Genomic DNA, 12960 nt, shown 5'->3' with positions numbered 1-12960 from the left:
AATGAAACAAGACTTAGTTCTTATAGAAGGAGTCTTAAGAGTAGGAAAATATAGTACATCCGAAGAGTTTGAAGTCGATGGAGATTAACAATATTCCTTGTTATCATGTTTTAATTATTGGCAAAATATTATTGTTTCAGTTTGGAAGGAAACAGAATAGTGGTGGTGGTACGCAATGCAGTATTTTTTATTTTTAAATTTAAATAAAATTTTAGTCTTGCTAGAAGAATCAGATTGGCATTAGTCGGACCTAGTTGGCACAACGGACACAATTGTTTTTCCTGGGTTTGTAGTGACGCTGGCTGGCTAAAATAACTTGCAAACCTGTTTGTAAGCTACATATCTATTAATCAAGCGTGATAAGTTTGCATTTAAGTAAGCCCATATTTGTTTTTTTTATTGAAGTAAAAGGCATTAACGCTAGCTTGAGATAAGATATGTGAGCAAATAGTTTCTTTAAAATTGATAGCTGAATTATTTGCCGCTTGACATATTTATATTAAATATGTAATTTGGTGAAGCGAATGGCTTTCTTATTAGTTTCCTTCCGAGGCATTGAACATTCTGCTTTGCTAACTTCCACACGTTTACATAAAGATAACTTACATAAAAAATAAATGCTTTGTTGGTATTGGCACATTTTGCCAGAAATATGTTACAAGAATTTTCGTGATATTTCCTAAATTATTGAATATATTTGGTGGTACTAAAAATAGATTTGGGTTCCAATGTTTCTCTAGTTTTTTTTTTGCTTCTTTTTCCTTCTATCTCTCTCACTTTCTCTCTCTCTCTCTCTCTAAACTTGGAATATGTTGGTTTTATGTTTTTTTAACATTGCATGCTTGTTTCATTACTTTTTGTGAATCTGTATTCCTTGTTTTTGTCATACCTGTGCTCAGTGTTCAACATATTTTATACATAGCTTGCAAAAGAGACACTGCTTCTACTGTCCACCTTATTTTTTTAAATTTCTAAAAGCAAGACTTTTGGCTGAACTGGTACAGTAGCGTGACTCTATTTCATTGTGGATACTTCCTTCTTGATTACTGGTAACTTATGCCTTCTTGAACTTACTGAAGTATCTACATTTTTATGCTATGAGGGCCTTACATTTCCTGTGAACAATGACGGCTCAGTTTATAGCGTTGGAAGGGATTGGTTCTTGGACATCTTTCAGGTGTCTGCACCTGAACGGTGCAAAACGAAGGAAGAATGTTTAAAATCACCAGGAGATGGAAAAAAGAAAACTAGAATTGATTTTTTTTTTGGACACTAAGACCTTTTAAGAAATTCATTGGGTTCCTCTCGTTTTTTAAATATTGTGTTTTTTTTTAACTATATAAGTATTCTCTTCGTACCTTCATATTTCAATAAAACACCAGAATGGCCCAAGTGCCTTGGTTTGAGGACTAAAATAGAATGATTCAAAAAACTGATTTACTTTTCTAGGGCAGGAGAACATTTTCTTTTTTCAAAGAAAAGTAGAAATTCAAACAACCTAAACGAAGTATTTAAACTGTTTAGCGAGTAATGTCACGTAGTTATGCGGAAAATAGTGCGCCCCCAAAGAGAAGGGAACACCCCCCCGCTTCTAAAATCAATAACTGTTTAAAAGTAATAGTGAAAAAAGAGGGAAATTCACAAGATTTTTCTCAGTAGTTGAAGATTGCATTTCATTGTGTTAGTCTCTGTTTCGGTCCCATTTATTCTTATTTTCTCTCCTCTTTAACATTTTCTTGGATTTCCTCCATTTCTCAATGTAATTGCATTTCTTTGCCTTGTAAAACACTTTTCTAATATCTGAGAAATAAGATCTTCATTTAATTGTTTAAATTTAGTCAAAGTGGTGGTGTTAATGTAATATTGAACATTTATTTGTAACTGAATCAGTTCGAAATTTAATTGAAAATCTAATGTGACCATCAAGATGAATTACAATTATAATTGTAATTATATTGAAATATGCTTGAAATAATGAAACTCCCCTAATATCTCTATAAGAACTGAATACTTATAAATACTTATTTAAATATTTTTACAAGAATGCCGGATTTGAAAGGAAAATGGCTTTCAAATTAATTTTGTTGCCTATTCAGGTTTCATAAAGCGCAAATAATAGAGTTTAAAAAAAAATCTGCTGAATGATACTAAACTATTTGTGGTTAACAAAAAAATTATTTAACATGTGAGCTCTTTTATTTGCAACCTCATTTTGTTGTTTCTCCGGTATTATTGCTGTTAAATAGTGCCATCAAGAATTTGCAGGTGGCAAAATCAACTTAACTGGTGTTTTAGGGCAGTTTTCAATGTTAAATACAGAAAGTTTTGGGACATTTCTGGTGCCGTTCTTGAAATGGATTTGGTAATTTCTGTCAGTCTTACAACTATTGAACTATTAATTAATCTTTAAGAAGACATTTATTTATTAGAGAACATTCAGTGAAGGGGTTAGGAATGAATTTTTTGAAATTTACTTAGAGGTGTGAATCTTCAGGCGAGGTGTAGTAAATATCATCTTTGCCTATAGTTTTTATGAGAGCTTCTGATTAATAACGCTTTTAAGAAGAAAAAAATTATACTTAGTGCAAAATTTTTTATAGCAGTTCAGTAAAAACTGTCCGGTAGGACAGTTGTCTAAGGGTTGATCGTCAAAACTGCACGAAAAATCGTAACGTTGAAAAATACCCATCTTTGACAATTGTTTTCTCTATTTCTTTAAAAGATAAAATTCCCAAATTTTGGAAAAGAAATAGTGTTGAGAGCCAAACTAAGGATTTATTGCTATAGCAGTAATGCTGGCTGATTCTCTCTGACAACAAGGTTAAAAGTGGAAGTAAACTCACCTTTTGGGCAGTTAGCTGTTGAGGTAGAGTTGTTTTTTTATGGACTCAGTGGTATATGTATCCCGAATTTTGATCCAAGGCATGCAATCAGTTATTTTTCAAAATTTTTGCTATCGAAATTTTAGGTTTTTTAAAAATAAAACTAACTTCAGAGGTAATAAACTGCATACTGAAACAAAAAGAAGTTTAAGTTGAATGTATTTAATGTTTACAAAGAGGCCGCAAAATAAATTTAATAAGTCATAATGGGAATACATTAATCATTCCTTTATAATGAGTGGATTCAGAATGGTTTCTCAATCAATTGATTGATTATGTCTTCTTTACTCATTATTAGCTATCAATTATGGGTAAGCAATACCTCAAAATTAAGCACCAACCGCAGTATGTCACTTCAAAGCACTAAGTACAGAGTAAACCTAACTAATTGATACCTACTTCTTTTAAAAGTGAGAAGGACCGTAATAATATCGTATAAACATAATAATTCTAATATATAAGTAATATTTAAAGTATAATAATTATTAGAATAAAGTGCAATAATGTTTTTAAAAGGATTAATTACTAAGACAATTTATTACAAGAATAATTACGAATGAATGATTTACAGTCAGATCAAAGAGGGCCCACAGTGTAGCCAGTCTTCCACATTGGACTGGTGATCAGTATTGAGTGAGATCCCGCTTGATGGAGTGGCGGGCAGGAGACAAGCGTCTTGTACCGTGGGTGTTGGTGTTTTGCATGCAGATTGCCATGTTAGCGTTAAATGATATTCCGTGAAACAGTCTCCTTTCTCTCCTCTAACTGATATTACTTAAACTTAATTTACATTTCAAAGAGGCAAGTAATTACTGGCGTTAACATTTTCATTAAAGTTTCTTTCTTATTAAGTAGTTCCTAATTTTAACATTCTCACAACTTCATCCTATGTAAGTACATAATATAATGGGTTTCTGTAAAGAAATACAAGAATTATTGATCGAATGTTCACACATTTTATATCTTTAATATCAACTGAGAATGGATCACAAAAAATCTATAAATATTTATGTTTTGAATACCTAGTCTTTGGCTAGTTCATTCATCATTTAATCCCTAACTATTAAAATGATTTTGCCCCATTCTCTTTTTTCAATTTCTCTCAACCCTGCTAAGGAAAGTATTGCTATCATGAAAAATTTTCTGTATCAAGTTTTCCGAAAACGGAGATCCTTGAGTCCAGAAGAATCTCGTTTGATTATACCTAGAATATTGAAGAAAGTATGTAGCAATGGAAATTACTAAACCGAAATCCCCACATTACAGAGTTTCCAATTGTTCAATTTTGTTTTATTTACTCGAAAACGGCTCCAACGCTTTTCTTTAAATTGTGAATCATCATTAACATCATCATCATTGTCCATGCCTCCAATAACATCCACCAGTTTTATTTGAAACACTCTCCCGGGAAAGTTCTATTAAGGCCAACTTTGGTTAGGGTTCCTCTAATGTGCTATTTAAGTATGAAGAATGGTCCTGCCACTTATACAATGTTAAAGAAGGTCAAATGAATTGCTGGCATTCCTAGTATAATTACATGAGAGGAATTTCATTTACTTTTCTGAGCTTTTCTCAGAAACAAAGCCAGTAATCTCTTTCAACTTGGGTCACTTGTCTTGGACCTTTCAGTTTTTCTTCGTGAAAATTAATGTTGAAAAAATTTCTCGAGACGGGGTGTTTGAAATTTCCCTCAGAATAGATGCTTACCGTTTTTTTTTTTTTGAAAATTTTGTTTAAGTCTAAAATAATGTTAGATACAGTCAATTAAATGTGTGGCAAAATCCCGAATTCGTAGAAAAATCCGAAGGCAATTTGCCGAGTAATAAACGTATGATAAAATGGAAAAAAAGAAAAAGAAATAGGCCTTCCTAATGCACGGATAATGGCCGTTAAGTTTCAGAAATGTTCAGACATAACTGCAACTTATTCATTTTGAAGTTTTCAATGAACGTTCAACGTAAATTAAATCAAAAAAATAAATAGAGGTTTAATTGATTATAAACATTGTAAAGTGTAGTGAAAAAACAAATATTCACCTAATTGCATGTGAGTAGAATGCGCAATGCGCTAGAATTGCAATACCCATTTTAGGGGTTCTATAAAGTTGTAGAGCTGTTAAACTAATGGTGTAGATGCAGCCTGGAATGTATTTCACGGCCTTAGAGACCACAATTAACTTCCCTACTTCTTCTCACAGTTAGCAATTATTTAATTTTACATCTAAGCATAAAGGTTTCATAGCTTTTCGATCGCATAGTATATCATTCTTATTCTTTTTCAATGATGTCTTTGGTTCGGCGTATTTTCTTAATTAATTCAAGTTTTTCGATGAAACACCGGAAACGGTGGTGATTCCGAGCTGACTGCCGTCAGGCTAAGGAAATTCTTGGAAAACGGCTGCGGTTGGCTTCAGCAGGATCCGCCAATTGGTTCAGGTGGACATGCGAATTTAGGGTACCATCTACATTTGAAAAAAATGTCGCCCAGTCGCCAATTTGCGCCGGCTGTGGTGAGTCCAATGAGACTGTGCGGTACTTTGTAGAGGTGTGTCCAGTTTATTCCAAAACTAGATTTCTCGACTTCGGGAGATGTTTCCCTCCCGGAGATTGTGGCATCTGGTAATCTTTACGCTCTCATTCAGTGCACTGGGCGATTGAGTCGTCATGCTAAAACATAATGAGGGAAATTATCTTTATTTTGATTAAACAGTTTTTGTTTTTCAATCATCCTAAAGTAGCCACACAAAGTATCTGTTTATTGGAAATATTTTCTTGGATTATTAGTTTTTTGCACACTATCAAGTTACAAGGCAATTTTATAGGAAAAAGGGCCAACCATCACTTCCAGACTGAAGTAACAGGGCTCGCTATATTTCTAATGTCTAATGGTAGTGAAGAGATGTTATGAATAAATCTCTGATAGGTTAGATACGAAGTATACATCGAATTTGAACATAGGTATAAAGTACCATTTTTTAAAAGTACATTCATTATTTACTTTTTTAGTCCTATCGTACAGAAGAGAAGTAGGTAATTATCTGGAGTTTTATTTGGAAGAAAAAACGAGAAGAATTCTTCTGATATTCATTTTTATCAATTACTTTTCCGAGCATGGTAACCACTATTTTCAACAATATTAGTGAAATGAGGAGATAATTGCTAGAAAAATAGACAGAACTCGTGAAAATATCGGTTCTGTTCTCTGTCTATAGAAATATCTGGTATAATATACTATATTGACAATGGTTCAGAGAAACCCATTGAATGCTGCTCTCATAAAGCAGTTCGCGATTTCAGGGCTTCTTTTTAATCATTCTTAAAGGTATTTCTTATTTTCTCCTTTCTTGATTCTAACCTCAACTTCATTCTCAGTATTCCCCTTTTATTCCAGCTGAATAGGCCACCTAATTAGGTGCTGACTTTCCAGGAAATTGATTCTATTGTCCAACTTCTTCTAATTTTCTTCACAGCAACAAAGAAATTGTTGATATCAGTTATCTTCTAATTAAAAAAAAAAAAAATCGAAAAAAGTACGTCTATAGACCAGTTCTCTGAACTAAAATAAATCAATGATTGTGTTGTCGAGATAAAAACCTTTGGAAGGGCTAGTTGTTGCAAGTTATTTATTTCTCCTACATTTAGTACTAGGATTTAATCCAGCATACTCACAGTACAGATGAAACCTTAGTGTAGAGGCCAGTACTCTTCCTTTTTACAAGAAGTGGTAAACTTTAATAGGGTCATAACCTTTGCTGCTATAGGTCCTATACAGACAAGACTTTTCTTCCTCTACTACCTTTTATGTCGTTGTGGATTTAGTAAGCTACTGAGGAATATGACGTGGTGGAAGAAACTGTTTAAGCTCTGTACGGACAATGCCAATTTCTTTGTTATTATCTCACTTTAAAAACAACATTCAATTTCGTTTTAGATTTGAGTCTAGTACAGGTGTTTTGAATCCTTCTTTCTTCTGCATCTGGTAAATCAGACTTACAAAACTCAAGATGGTCGGAAAATAAAAATGTTCTTGGACTCTTGTAGGTTTGTGTCTTGAGGAAACAGAATACTCTGAGCAGCAGTAGTGCACGAGCACTAATTCACGGAAGAGTGATATTTTTCTAAATTACAAACACCCTTTAGATTTATGTGTGTAACATAATTTCTTTATTAGTATTCAGCAACCGTCTGTACTTCAGGTCTACTTTAGTCATTTACAGAAGGGATTCCATTTTTTTTCATTTTCCTTCCTAGCTTTTGTTTATGTGGAGTACTCATAGAAGACTGACATTTTAATACTCTCCAAGTATACTGTTTTTTTTTGGGGGGGGGGGAGAAAGTATTATCGACGCTTACAAAAACTGCAAATAAAAATTAAACTTAAACATAATTAAACTTAATTTCAATTATCTCGTAAACTACTCGATAGATTTTGTTTATACTTTACCTGCATATGAAGACTACTATTTTCTATAATTGTGTAAAATTTAGTAAAAATCTATCGTGCAGAAAACGAGATATTTAGGGTTAAAGTTTGTTTCCGTTCTATAAATTGTAAACTTGAAATTCAAATCTCTCGAAAATTACCCGATAGATTTTGTTTATATCTTATCTGTATATGGAGACTACAATTGTCTATAATTGTGCAAAATTTAGTAAAAATCTATTGAGCAGAATACGAGATATTAAGGGTTAAAGTTTGTTTCCGTTCTATAAAGAGAAAATTGAACTTCAAATATCTCGAAAACTACTGGATAGATTTTGTTTATACTTTACCTGCATATGAAGACTACTATTTTCTATAATTGTGTAAAATTTAGTAAAAATCTATCGTGCAGAAAACGAGATATTTAGGGTTAAAGTTTGTTTCCGTTCTATTAATAGAAAACTTGAAATTCAAATCTCTCGAAAACTACCCGATAGATTTTGTTTATATCTTATCTGTATATGGAGACTACAATTGTCTATAATTGTGCAAAATTTAGTAAAAATCTATTGAGCAGAATACGAGATATTAAGGGTTAAAGTTTGTTTCCGTTCTATAAAGAGAAAATTGAACTTCAAATATCTCGAAAACTACTGGATAGATTTTGTTTATACTTTACCTGCATATGAAGACTACTATTTTCTATAATTGTGTAAAATTTAGTAAAAATCTATCGTGCAGAAAACGAGATATTTAGGGTTAAAGTTTGTTTCCGTTCTATTAATAGAAAACTTGAAATTCAAATCTCTCGAAAACTACCCGATAGATTTTGTTTATATCTTATCTGTATATGGAGACTACTATTGTCTATAATTGTGTAAAATTTAGTAAAAATCTAACTAGCAGAAAACGAGATATTTAGGGTTAAAGTTTGTTTCTGTTCTATAAAGTGAAAATTGAACTTCAAATATCTCGAAAACTACTGGATAGATTTTGTTTATATTTTGTCTGCATATTGAGACTACTATTGTCTATAAAATCTATCGAGCAGAAAACGAGATATTTAGGGTTAAAATTTGTTTCTGTTCTATAAAGTGAAAAGTTTTCTTGGGCTCTTGCAGGTTTGTGTCTTGAGGAAACAGAATACTCTGAGCAGAAGTAGTGCACGAGCACTATTTCACGGTAAGAGTTATATTTTTCTTAATTACAAAACCTTTAGATTTATGTGTGTAACATAATTTCTTTATTAGTATTCAGCAACCGTCTGTACTTCAGGTTTTCTTTAGTCATTTACAGACAGGATTCCATTTTTTTTCATTTTCTTTCCTCTCTTTTGTTTATGCGGAGTACTCATAGACGACAGACATTTTAATACTCTCAAGGTGTACTTTTTTTTGGCGGGGGGGAGAAAGTATTATCGACGCTTGCAAAAACTGCAGATGAAAATGTCTTTAAACTTAATTTCAATTGTTTTTAGCTACAGATTTTGATGAAAAGTGATATAGTATGTATCTTAAACTTTGAATAAGTTGTTAGATTAAAAAGGGGTAAAAGTCACTGCTTCTGATGTGCCAGTGTGGTATTCGAAAGAATTTAAGACCAATTTTTAGGGGAAGAATTTTAATTCTTTAAAGGTGAAAACTTCCCTTCATATTTTAAGATTTATCGGAGGAATAAGCAAAATCATGCAAGGCACCCATTGAAGTGGTAGTTATTGCTAGTTCCTGATATAATCAGAGAGGGTAGAACAGAAATAGCACCTTCCTTTCGAAGGCCAAGGTAAGTCCAGAAAGTGATGGTCTGTTAAAAAATTATTGAGATAAAAGATGAACCAAATCATCAAATTTGTCCAAGATTTATTACCACTGTTTGTCAAAAAGTAAAACAGGTGCTGAAATTTAATTAAACATGTGGCAATGTGTGACAGTGTACCAGGTGATGGAGATTTTTTCAAATATAATTAATTATCCAACTTGAAGGTTTTGGCAATTTTCATTTATTTTGCACAAAATTTCACAGTTAATTTTTAAGTATTTTTATTTTAAGAGAATGGAAGCAAAGCTGAATTCCGTCCGTCCTATAGTTAGCAAGTTTGTACACAGATTGAAATGGTTTACGAAGAGTCAAGGCCAATTATGGCCTTTTAAGACCAATTTTTAGCTGGATTATTTCATTATTTGTATTTCCTGATATAATCAGAGAGGGTAGAACAGAAATAACACCTTCCTTTCAAAGGCCAAGGTAAGTCCAGAAAGTGATGGTCTGTTAAAAAATTATTGAGATAAAAGATGAATCAAATCATCAAATTTGTCCAAGATTTATGTCCACTGTCATTAGAAAGTGTGCGCTTCTCAATTGAAGGTTGGAGTTTTAAGGAACCTGGTCCTTATTTTTAAGATTTGTCGGAGGAAAAAGCAAAATCATTCAAGGCACCCGTTGAAGTGGTAAACGTATATTGAACTTCAGGCGATTTGATGTTTGAGGCTGCAGGTACTTAGTCTGACGTGTATGGAATCATTTATTATTATTATTGAGAAAAATTACATTTATGCGAATATATTCTTACTTATGAAGTTTTCGACCCCTTGATGATTTCTTAGTCGAGCTTTCCCAGAAATAGTTTTTGATTTCCAGAATGGTGCCCAGATTGTACATGTTTCTTTGATAAAGCATCATTAAAAATATTAGAACAATCTGAGAATAATTGTGGTGCTGGGAAACGAAACGTTGGGCTTCCACTTAGTCCATTACAGAATGAAACAATAGCTTCATTACTAACGAGTTATTCAACAAAATAACTCAAAAAAATGTTTCAAAATATCTAGATTATCGTAGTTGGATCTAATCGACAAAGGCAGACATAGATCTATAATTCTGTGATACTTTTACGAAGTATCTGGCAGAAGCCTCTGGCTATACAGAGGTGTGATTAAGCGAAAAAAAATTGTCTTCTTACCTAGGAACTATGTCCATGCTTTAAGGCTCCATTAAGAGAAACAGCAGGGCAAGGTGCTCTAACAAAGAACTTCATTCAAAAAGCCCCCTGAGGATGTAAAAGCAGGCTTGAAATTTCACTGCAACTAACTGTTAATTTATGCAAATCACAGTTATTTAATTCAAATATAATTCGATGTTGTGCTTGTTATTTTACTTTTTATAACCGTTAAATTTACTTTCTACATTATCAGACGGCCCGCTTAAACCAGAGATTTCCACAAAGCTGTATAATTTTTTCTACGAATGTTTAAATTTTATTTATGGAGAATTTGACTTCAACTGTGTTTTTGTCATTCACTACACTTTCTGACTGTGGGTGAATGAATCTGTGTAGATAACTGTGACTGAGTCGGGAAATATAATGTAACATAGTACGTAGCAGATAAATTCTCTACACCAAACTGATGAAGACAACGTCTGATGATAAAAGAAATCTGAAACTGATCAGGAATTTAAAAAAAACAAAACAAAAAAACCGCGTGCTTCGTCCAATAGAAAACAACAGCATTTTTCAACACTGCTGACTTAACCACATTTTTAAGATTTCCTTTAAACTACGAGTAGTATATTCACCAAAAGCACGCAGATCTGTTACTTACTTATATTTTCATTATTTCAGGAAACTTCATTTAAGTGTTGTTCTAAGGAATGGCTGAAGTTAAGCTCTCTTTTAAAGTTCCATTAATCTAATGCAGTAGTTTGAAGAAAAATGTACTCATGAGCTTAGAGAATTTTGAAATACATTGCATTCATGATCAGTGCCCTTGCGCTATTCGAAGGTAAGGAGTAACAACCCATATTGCCATTAAGACCGATTCACTCTTCATAACGAAATCAACAATAGATGTAGTAAATATTTTTAATTACTATTAATTGTTTATATTTTATTAGTGCGGTGCCCATCCACTCGCTGAGACCGTGGCTTTATTAATAATAATGAAGAGTCGAGAAAAAGAAATTTCAGACAACAACTCAGCGGACCACTTTTTACAAGAATTGTATATATATGATTTAAGGCGCGTCAACATCTAAGGTTATTGGCGCCCGGAGCTTTTCTCAGTGCACTGCCGGCCTGTGCGAGGAATTGAAAGTAGAAGGATTTACGTTCGAACGTGTTAAAAGCTTCACGTACCTGGGATCTGAACTTAACGAGGGAAATAGAATGGTAAGCAAAGTGAATGGGAGAATAATGTCTGCAAACCGAGTTTACTTCGCTAACATGAAATTGTTTAAGACCTCCTATCTGTCCAGAACCTCGAAGATAAGGCTTTATAGAACCTTAATCAGGCCGGTTCTTACATACGGTGCTGAAACATGGACGTTCACATCTGCCATGTGATAGATTGTCTCAATGTTTTTGAATGCAAGATCTTAAGGAGGATTTATGGTCCAGTTTTCGACACGACTTCTCGCACATGGAGACTTAGAAAAAACTGTGAGCTTTATACTCTATATAGGGGCTGAGAATGTGGTCCGTTTCGTCAAGACTCGACGATTGGAATGGTTAGGGGCCACATTGCAAGAATGCCAGAAGACAGGATGACTCGGCCGACTGCTGCGTGGTACCGTCATAGGCATGAAGGAAGAGAGTTGGCCGACCGCGAAGACGTTGGCTTGATGATGTTGAGGAGGACTTGAGAGTCCTTGGAGTGTCAGGATGAAGGACAAAAACAGCTAATAGAGATGTCCGGAGTCGCATTATTAAGGAAGCCAAGGCCCACCCCGGGCTGTAGAGCTACGTAGTAGTAGTATTAACTACATGCCCATATTTACAAGAATTGTTCACTACAATAATACTAACAAGAAGATTACTTCTTTCAGCATTAATTTTTTTGTTTTGCTTTTGTGATATATATTATTTATTGCAATTACAATTTTAAAATTGTCAGCTTAATTATTAATGCACAATATCATCGTTAATATTTCAGAAATATTGGATCTGTCTTAAAATATTGTTGTTTATTTGTTTGGTAAAAAAAATTGTTTCTTGTCTAAAGTTAAACAATTGTATTTAAACTTACCAACATTACTGACTTTAAAAGTAAAGCGTAAAGGAAACAGGCTCTATTAATAAGATTCTAACAAAAAGTTTGAATACACAATTAATTTTGTAAAATACTACCTCGTTGACAACTAGAAGCACTTTATTACAAACCAATATTTGTCAGCTAGAAATCCATTAATATTTTCCAACAACTTATTTATCATGAATGTCAATGTAAGTCAGGCAACAAACAGCAGTGAAGTTTTTTTTTTTTTTTTTTTTAAATAATATTTGTAAGGTGTAAACTCACTTTGGCAATTTCAACCAGTAGGTCTGAAAGTTCGCTGGCATAACAATCTATGACTAGATGTTCTACGTGAATAGGTGCGACTACATTGGGCGCATTCCAAAACATGTCAAGTGAAAGAAATATTTCACTGTTGGCAATGAATGCAAACTTTTTCTCTGTAGTGAAACACACATATTTCCTCCTTAAGGTGCCTTCAGTTTTTTTACTTTTTATTAGCCACTTTCAAGTGTTGATAAATTTATCTTTCATAATTCATTTTTTGTATGTATTGTCTTACTGGGAGGATCGTGAGATTCGGTTTTGGCATTTGCTTAATTTTTCAACGAGATTTTAAAGACATAATTTACTTAGTTCAGAATCTGCCC

General features: G+C 33.1%; 1 protein-coding gene and 1 long non-coding RNA gene across 3 annotated transcripts in view; both read left to right on the top strand.

Annotated features, from left to right (window-relative positions):
• Positions 1 to 12960, top strand: part of LOC141449379 (uncharacterized) — a 73383-nt gene that overhangs the window by 8121 nt on the left and 52302 nt on the right. The window lies entirely within an intron of this gene.
• LOC141449497 (uncharacterized) lies at positions 8427 to 12561 on the top strand. The gene is made up of 3 exons (XR_012455557.1): positions 8427 to 9794; positions 10921 to 11080; positions 11193 to 12561. It is a non-coding gene; the product is annotated as an uncharacterized lncRNA (long non-coding RNA).

Source organism: Rhodnius prolixus, unplaced genomic scaffold (assembly GCF_049639745.1).
Source record: "Rhodnius prolixus isolate KJV_2025 unplaced genomic scaffold, Rpr scaffold_1, whole genome shotgun sequence".
In the NCBI taxonomy this organism is placed as follows: domain Eukaryota; kingdom Metazoa; phylum Arthropoda; class Insecta; order Hemiptera; family Reduviidae; genus Rhodnius; species Rhodnius prolixus.
The sequence above is the reverse complement of the archived record's forward strand: the minus strand, read 5'-3'. Positions and strand labels throughout refer to the sequence as shown.